The sequence below is a fragment of the Epinephelus fuscoguttatus genome, linkage group LG19, assembly GCF_011397635.1.
Source record: "Epinephelus fuscoguttatus linkage group LG19, E.fuscoguttatus.final_Chr_v1".
NCBI lineage: Eukaryota > Metazoa > Chordata > Actinopteri > Perciformes > Serranidae > Epinephelus > Epinephelus fuscoguttatus.
The window spans coordinates 32,525,817-32,534,886 of record NC_064770.1 but is presented as its reverse complement, the minus strand read 5'-3'; positions in this window follow the sequence as shown (position 1 = coordinate 32,534,886).

The window sequence follows — 9,070 nt, the reverse complement described above, 5'->3', positions numbered from 1 at the left end:
GTCTGGCTGTCCACAGGCAACTTGAATTCCAGCTGTCACGTTTTAAGTTTAGTATCCCGAAAAAATCGTCCAAGTTTTGTACTTTGTATAATTAGCAGGAATACATAGCCAAGAGGAAATGGTGCAGAACAATGGAGAATGGCAACGTTTTGTTTTGTTTCTTTTAAAAGGAGTGATGGAGAGAGGAGGGGAAAGTTGATAAGATGATAAGAAAGATAGAGGGGAAAGGGAATGACAGAGTTTGCTAAAAATGCAGGAGGAAGGGTTGAGGGACAGAAGAAGAGAGAGCTGATTCTTATTTACAGATGAACAGATTGCTGCAGTTCACATGTTCGTGGTCGGGCATAACAATCACTGTTGGGATCTTGATTCGAGGGAATTCCTCCAAAGCAGATTACAAAGAGCGGAGCAATCTGCTGCACTTTCATATTACTGCTCTCGTCTGCCTCTCGTAAATGAGCCCACCACCAGTGATTGCTTGTTTGTGCTGTCTGTTTGTGATTGCTATTTGATGCAGTGCATTTATGGGTGTGAAAGTGTATGTGTGTGTGAGATTCCTGACAGGAGTAGGTGGGTGCTGGTCATATGCCCTGCAGGTCAGTTTGTTAGAGTTGGCACCACAGAAGAGCAGTGGGGCACCGAGGTAAACAGCACATAAAACGAAAAAGTTGGATAGTGCTCTTATGAGAAATAGAGGCAGATTATATTGAGCTACGCAGCAAGAGACACATGTACACACACACCCATGCACTTACTCTCACACACACATGCAACGTCTCCTGAATTGACCCTATTTATTGACACATGAAGACATACTTAAATAATTTAGACTGTGTTTAGAATTTAACAGCTCACATGCCAAAGCCAATCACAAGGTCATGGCAGGTTTATATCAAGACTTTAAGGTGAACATAAAATAAAGTTTAAAGAAAACATTTTCAAGATACACAAAGACAAAACTATGCATCAGAGTTTGTGTTTTATACCTGTGTGGGCTACAGACGAACTCAGAATGATCTTGTGAAACCTCTCACTGAAGATTAAACCCCAAATTATACAGGACTCAACCTGATGCCATTTTCCTCGTTCTGAGGCAAACTCTATTTCCTAATTGGAATTATACGTACTTATGTGATCTTTCTGTAATAACAGGTTGGCTGCATCAGTTAGAGATTACAGGAGATGGAAGGAAAGAGGTGAGACATACGAAGCGTTCAGCCAGCTCTCCTTCTCGCTTATCCCCACCACCAATCAGCTTGACAGTTATAGGATTTGTTTGGAGAGACGGATACTCTGGATGATGAGTGTGAATAAATATTGTGCATCATTTGTGGTTCAAGATCCAAAATCCACCTCTAAACATTGATTCAGCGGGAGGAATTAGCAATCCAAATATATTTCTACTCAGTCATGTAACAGCAGGAATTACATTAGTTAAATGATCGCCAGGATAGCAGCTGTTTTTTATCATTAGCATGATTAGCGTTGCAAACTTTGAGTGGTTAGCATTGCATTATGTTTAAAGAATGTAGGAAATATGAGAATGTCCTCCAAAGTACGACCCATATTTACGTTAAATGTTAGGAGGTGACCTCTAGTGGCTGTAGTAATATGACGGGAGCAAAGAACGTAGTCAGGTGACTTGATACAAAGAGCGACAGAGTACACATAGGGCTGGAGAAAGGGAAGGTGAATGGGTCAAACACGGGACTTTCATCCAGGAGTGTCTGTTTCCTATCCAAAACCAAAATTCAACATAGGAATCACAGTATGGGTACAAAATTTTCTAAATACGGCTCCTCATCCACACGTCATAGACACAGACCTTTGCACAGCCCCCTGGATCTTTGGACAAGCTCTTCTGTACCCTTTCACCCAGGCTAATGGTAGGCTTGGTCAACATTAAGTTTTATTTACCAACATACAACCCAATCATCAGAATAAATGTTGAGATTGTACGTTTCTGCAAACCACAGATCGGTTTAATTTTATGTTATTATGTGGCGAATACATTGAAACTTAATCTTTCAAACACTGTGGCTAACCTGTGGTTACATTTTGGCACAAAGGCCACTTGGTCATATTTAGAAAAAGATTACATGTTAGCTTAAAATGCCCGTTTTTGGTGGCACAATCCTGGCTGGAAACACAGCAATAATTGGCAGGTATCTTACAAAGGTGTCATGCCATCCACCATCCCTTCCACCTCCTGATGATTAGGTCAGCTCATATACTACGTGACTGTGTAGTATATAACTACGAACTTTAAGGCTTGAGGTTGGGGTGGTGGTTGGGTCACAAAACACAGGACTTTACTCCAGAACATCCCCCCAGGAGACTGCTGTTCAGAACCGTGTGAAGTTTGAGTCATTTTACGGTATGTCCTCCTCAAGAAAACTGTGGCACATCCAATCATTGATTTGTTCAACGCACTCAGTCAGAGCTTTTATTGGACTATAGTCCTCTGCTGTAAATTTGTGTGTCATCTGCATAATTATGGCAACATATTTTGTTGTCTTCCATAAACTGAGCCAGTGGGAGCATATAGTTAAACAGAAGAGGTCCCAGAATGGACCCTTGGAGAACTTCGCATGTATTTTTTGTATGCTCACATGTATAATTACCAATATGCACAAAGCAGTCCCTGTGCTTTAAGTATTAAGTAATGTGCCAGAAAGTCCCACCCAATGTTCCTGTTGGTCTGGTAATATGTTGTGGTAAACTGTGTCAAATGCAGCACTCAGTAATACAGAGACTGAAATTCTGCCACTGCCTGTGTTTAAGTTAACCACATGTTTATAACTGTGACCGTTAACTGTCATATATGTGCTATTCTGTCGTCCATTGGTAGTGGCATTCATTTAGAAAATGCTCTTGTGGGATCGTATTAGGAGATAGGAACATACGACCTATGTGGTTGTATGGGTTGGAGGACTTGTTGGATAATTTTAGGTTAAGTTAATTTTAGGACTGGTGGGCAAGTTGCAAAGATGTATGAATAAAAAGAAAAGATAGAAATTTAAAGAAGTAGTTTTGGGAGATATGCTTGTTCAGTTCTTTGCAGAGAGTTTCAATTTAGTACAGCAGGCTGTTCTCACGCAATGTTTGTGTGTTTTTCTTTAAATAAAGTCATGCACCAAAATTCGTTGATATGCCATGTAATGTTGAACCAGTAATTTGCATAAGCCAAATGCGGTCCAGTTACAAGACTGGTTGGGACAGTGGATGGGTTAGAAAACAAAAGACTTTTCCTTTGTTTTCTAACTTTTTTATGCCTTTACTTTTGACTTTTTTGTGCATTGGGTTTCCTCAAGTCTAAAACAAACTCTATGCCAAATTAATGTGTTTTATTAATGACTTTTTTTTATCCTCCATATTTCATTTCAGTACAGATTATGTAGGCTTAGAGGTGGAGCTGAGAGCTGGTGGAGAAGTGAGTTTGGGCTTGATAAAACAGGTGGCACATAATCCTTACTCACCACATACGTACACTGTGTGTGTGTGTCCTGGATTTTGTTAATGGGCGATGAAGCCTGGGAGGGACAACCAGAAGATTTTGCACAATTTATCTTTGTGTCTTCCTGTACACGTGCTAATCCCACAGATTTAGATCAAATCAGTCAGATTAAGTCTATAACAAAAAATCAGACGTGAAGATCCATGTGTCCTGGACGATGCCAGTGTTATGCAACACCCATAAATCTGCACCATGACATGTTGACGTTCATATGGCAAAATTCACAACCACCGGACGACAGGGTCATCAGAGGCTGAGAGAAGGAGGACAGTCCTGAGTAATGTCTGTCCCTCATCCTACAGACTGAGCCAGGGAACGAGCTTACCTCACATGATGTTTTTGTTTTGAGTCACTTACTCCTTTATGTGTCCACTGTTTTCAAATAGAATGTTAAGTTGAATCACAGCGATGACCATTAAGAAAATAAGACGTAAAAATAGCAAGACAAACATGTGGGCTTGCCAGTAAACTTTATTTGGGAGTTGTTGTTGAATTGTTTGTCTGTGTTCTGACCAGCAGCCACAGAGCAGCCACAGTTACACCTGCTCAACCATTGAGGGAAATACGAACCTGCCCAGACAGGTTAGAGTATGTGTTTTCGCAGACATTATTTGGATAGTTTACACATTTGTGGTCATGGCCTTGTTAGAAAATTCTTGCGCTTTTCTTCACTTGTTTCACATCCGCATTAATTCTCCCGCCAAATGCTCATTCTTTCCTTCCATTCCTCTGTCTTCCTTCCACATCCTGCTCCTCTTCCAAAGGCTCTTGCTATCATGATGTTCAACTTTAATAGAGTCTGATCCATTTCCCCTCCAGGGCACACTGTGTCTGTCGCCTCCTCCAACCTGCCTCACTTGAATTGGCCTTTTATCACCTCCTGCTCCTGTAATGACCTCTCACTTCAGTCCAAGCCCAGATGTGCAGGTATGGTCTGTTAGTCATAACCATCATGCTCAGCTCCGCCGGGCGTATCCCATCCTGTTTTTCCACTTCCCTCTGTTTTTCATTCATCATTTATCTGGGCCGCTGGCACTCTCCACTGCTTCCAAAAAACAACCGATACTGGCCCTCTGACGTGCATTCAAAACATTTCTCAAGATATTTTGTTGCACCGCGAAGACACGCAAAGGCTGAGGGGGTGGCTGGTCAGAGCAGGATATTAAGAGGGGGTGAGAAAAGGGAAAAGTACTGAAGTAGCTCAGAGGTAAAGAGAGGGGGATGCACATGAGGAGAACAGCAGAAGCACGACTGTAGAGAGGACATAAATAAGAGAGAACATTGGGAGGAGAAGGGTGAAAATCTCTATTTGACTATTTCTTTCCATGCAATCACCAACTCCACCTTTTCTCATTCGCCTCTCCACTTCCCTGTCTCTAAGTATAGGAACAAATTTAACCTACTTAACTAAAGTCTTTAAAGGGGAACTATTAAGCTCATTTTTAGATTCATATCTTAAGGTTTTTACTAGCATTAACATTAAAATGTTGCACCGGTTATTTGTCAGTCGACACAATTTTCCAGGCAATTGGCAGTTGAAGAGTGTTGTTGCAAATTGTTGTTGTTGAGTGTTGCAAATCCTCTGTACACACGCAACAAAGGGGTAGCACAGGGGTCAGCCATGGATGGCACCCCTGTAGCACTTTGGGGGTTGGTGCCTTGCTCAAGGGCACCTTGACAGTACCCAGAAGGTGACATGGCACCTCTCCAGCTGCCAGTCCACACTCCATAATTAGTTGTTACAGGGATTTGAACCAGCAACCCTCTGGTTCCCATGTCAAGACCCCAGGGACTGAGCTATTAGTTGAGTTACTGAGTTATTTTCATTATACTGAACACCTGTATTCAACCTCTGCCTGAAATGCTTTATTTTAGCACCTGTTTCTTTCCTGGTCGCATCTTAGCAATTCCGCGCCGTCATTGCAGCCGGGGAATGATCATGTATAGCGGCGCTTTCTTTCGTTAAAAATAACCAATTTCACACATAATTCACGACCAGCAGAATTCCAGTGACACCTTTGCTAATTTTCTGCAGATTTAAAAAAAAGAAAAAAATTAAAAATTAATAAATACATTAAATGAACGTTCACTAAAAAAGAAAAAAAAAAAAGAAATCACTAAATTCTGCAGATTTTCATTCTTCATTGCCATTGAGAACTGGCCAGAAAATCTGCAAATTCCATTTGGGTCTGAAAATTACCCGTAAAGGCCTTTAAACACAACCAGCAACCAATATGTTTTAGCATTTAGCTACATGTATGTTAGCAGTACAGCTGGAGAATGACCCCTAATGGAGAATGGCAGAACTTTCTGCCATGAAAAATCATAAAAGCTTGTAAGCAGGGGCGCTGGTGGCTTAGTGGTAGAGCAGGCGCCCCATGTACAAGGCTGTTGCTGCTGCATGTCACTCCCTCTCTCTCTCCCCCCTTCAGGCTTGTCTGTCCTATACATTAAAGGCTAAAAAGCCCCAAAAAATATCTTTAAAAGAAAAAAAAACAAAGAAAAAAAAAGCTTGTAAGCAAAGTCAGACATGGTCTAGCAGGAATGTGTTCCGAAATCGGGGCAAAATTGCGACAAAAGCCTTGTCCAAATACCCGCGCTTGCGCCCTGAGGTCTTCCCTTAAGTGTACTTGCCGGAAGTGCAGTTAGGGGCGTAAGTGCGCAAGGGACTGACGTTGTTTAAAAAGGAGAATTGGGACAGTTGTGTACATGTCACTTCTGTTTGAGTCCAGCTGGTCTGTCTCCTAGGAGACAAAACATGGCATTAGAGGAAATAACGTTGTTCGCAGCACTTCTGCTGCAAATGATAAATAGATACAATCCAGAAAGAATGATGAGGAGGTTTAGGAGCTGCGGGAGAAGGCGGCATCTACATCAGATCCAAGCATTGATGCTGATGCCCAACCAACAGGTAAATTAAATTAAATTTTACTCTTGAATTTACCTGTTAATAATGTGTATATTAGCTGTAACGTCTTTTTTTACTCTACCGTTAACGTAGCCTAGATTACTGGTATTCCTAACAAAACGTTTTTTGCTTGGATAAATTGTGGTAAATTGTGATATAAAATAAACTATAACGTCATACGGTAATAAAATAATAATAATTAAAGACACAATCAAAATTGTAAAGTGATGTGGACTGTATTGAAAGCTGTTCCTAATTTGTCAGTTAAGTCAGTTGGTGTATATAATATTAGGAATCAGTATAACCCAGTACAGTTCATCACTACCACAAATAAGTCCCCAAAATTACCATTATAAAATATCAACCCTCTCTCTAGCAGCTTTCCATTGGTTGGCGGTTCGAAATGTCACGACACTACGGAGGATTCTGGGAAAAATCTTTCAGCGAAGTGAGGTCTGATGCGCACTTTTGGAAGGGGTGCATTAAGGGCGCAGGTTTGCACCCCTTGATAACAACAGAAGACAATTGGGACACCCTACACACTTGCACCCCTTAGTGGGAGCGCGCAATTAAGGGGCACAAGGGCGCAAGTGCGGGTATTTGGACAGGGCCAAAGATTAGCCTACATTTTTACCTGACATTAGCAATGCTGCTACATGTATGCTAGCAGTGTACTTGCAGCGGATAAATGACTGTAATGGAGAATGGAGAAACTTTCTACAGTGAAATATCACCACTGAAAGCTTCTTAAATCACGGGACATGTTCAAGGAAGAATTTGTTCCAAAATCAAGGAGAAATTAACCACATTGGCAATTACATGTTACATGTTACCCTGACATTATCAGTGTACATGCAGCCAGGAATGACAGTAACAAAGAATAGTGGCAATTTTTACCATAAAAAAAAATCACCAATAAAAGCTTTTAAAATCAACCGGTCATGTTCCAGCTGGAATATGTTCCAAAATCAAGAAGAAATTGACAAAATCAGCAGTCAAGATTGATTGTTTCCCTGACGTTAGCACGTAGCTACATGCAGCAGAAGACTTGCAGCCTGGGAATGACTGTGTTTTGGGTACTTTCTCCCATGATAATCACTAATAAAAACTTCTTAAAACACAACTGCACATTCCAGCAGCAATTTGTTCCAAAATCAGGGAGAAATGAACCACAGTGGCAACCAAGATTACATATTTCCCTGACGTTAGCATACAGTTACATGTACATTAGCAGTGTACTTGCAGCCAGAAGTGACTGTAACAAAGAATAGTGGCACTTTTTACGATGAAAAATCACCAATAAAAGCACTAAACACAACTGGATATGTTCCAGCATCAATATTTTCTGGAATCGGGGAGGAATTAACATCATGGGCAGCCATGAATAATTGTTTCCCCGACGTTAGCATGTAGCTACATGCAGCGGAAGACTTGCAGCCAGGGAGTGACTGTATTAGGGCACTTTCTCCCTTTAAAATAATCACTAATAAAGGCTTCTAAATATAACCTGGACATGTTCCAGCAGGACTATGTTCTGAAATCAAGGAGAAACCCGTCCTGAGCTGACATCATCTTGTAGCCAAAGTAGAAAAACAATTGGAAACAGTAATGAGAGCCGGCTGAAGCCTGAGGTTTTTGCTCACAGGTATTACTTTTACATATGTTTACCTCATTATTTGAAACTTTGGCCATGTTTAATATGAACATCTGACATAAAATAAGAAAAAGCATGATAGGTCCCCTTTAAATTCTAAAGTAAAACAGTCCCTCTCATTTGTCTTTGTTTCCCTCTGTTTTGTCGGTATCTGCCTGTGGATATTTGACATTTAATATCTGCACTCAAACCGCTGCTCGGTGGCCCAGAGCCAAAAACATCCAAGACTGCAACGACATGTGCTTTCTCTCTGCTCCACCCCCCGCCACCCCCAACCCCCATCCTCTCTTATCTGCCGGTGAGGTTTATCTCCATCTTTATGTCTGCCTTAATGTTTATCTGTCTGTCTGAGTCTCGCTGATTCCTGGTACAGTCCGTCCTCCTATTCTGGTTTGTTTACAGTTGGCGAGGGTCTGCTTTCACACAGCTATTCACAGCTGTTTTAGCCGAGCCAAATGTAATGTGGTGTTATGTAACGCTCAGATGTACACTGCAGGGATGTTGCTCTATGTGACTGCTGGGCCTACATTGACTTAAAGGTATAAAGACTTGCTGAGTCATGAAAGGGTTAAAACATGTCTGAAAGTAAAGTGCCCAAAATGGTGCCGTTATGTATCTGGAATACCAGCAGTAGTACAGCAGACTGACATGTTTTTATACTCACAAACACTGAGTTCATGGCCTACATGAGATCACAGCTTCCATTTATGAACGTTAAAGGGATAGTTCCCCCCAAATCTCCGTTTAAACAGTGACTACATTTATGCACAAAATGTTTTGGTTTTTGCCGTTATTCCAAAAGAGACAGAATTCCTACTGAGCTGTTAACATGGCCAATGAAAGGAATATTCCAATAACATTCCTGTTGACATGCTGCTGTGTCTACTCCAATTAACATGCCCTAACATTTCATTTATCATGTCAAAATATGGAAAAAGTGGAGAGGCAGCTACTTGTGCCGGGATTCTTTTAAAGAAATCGATTGTGCCTC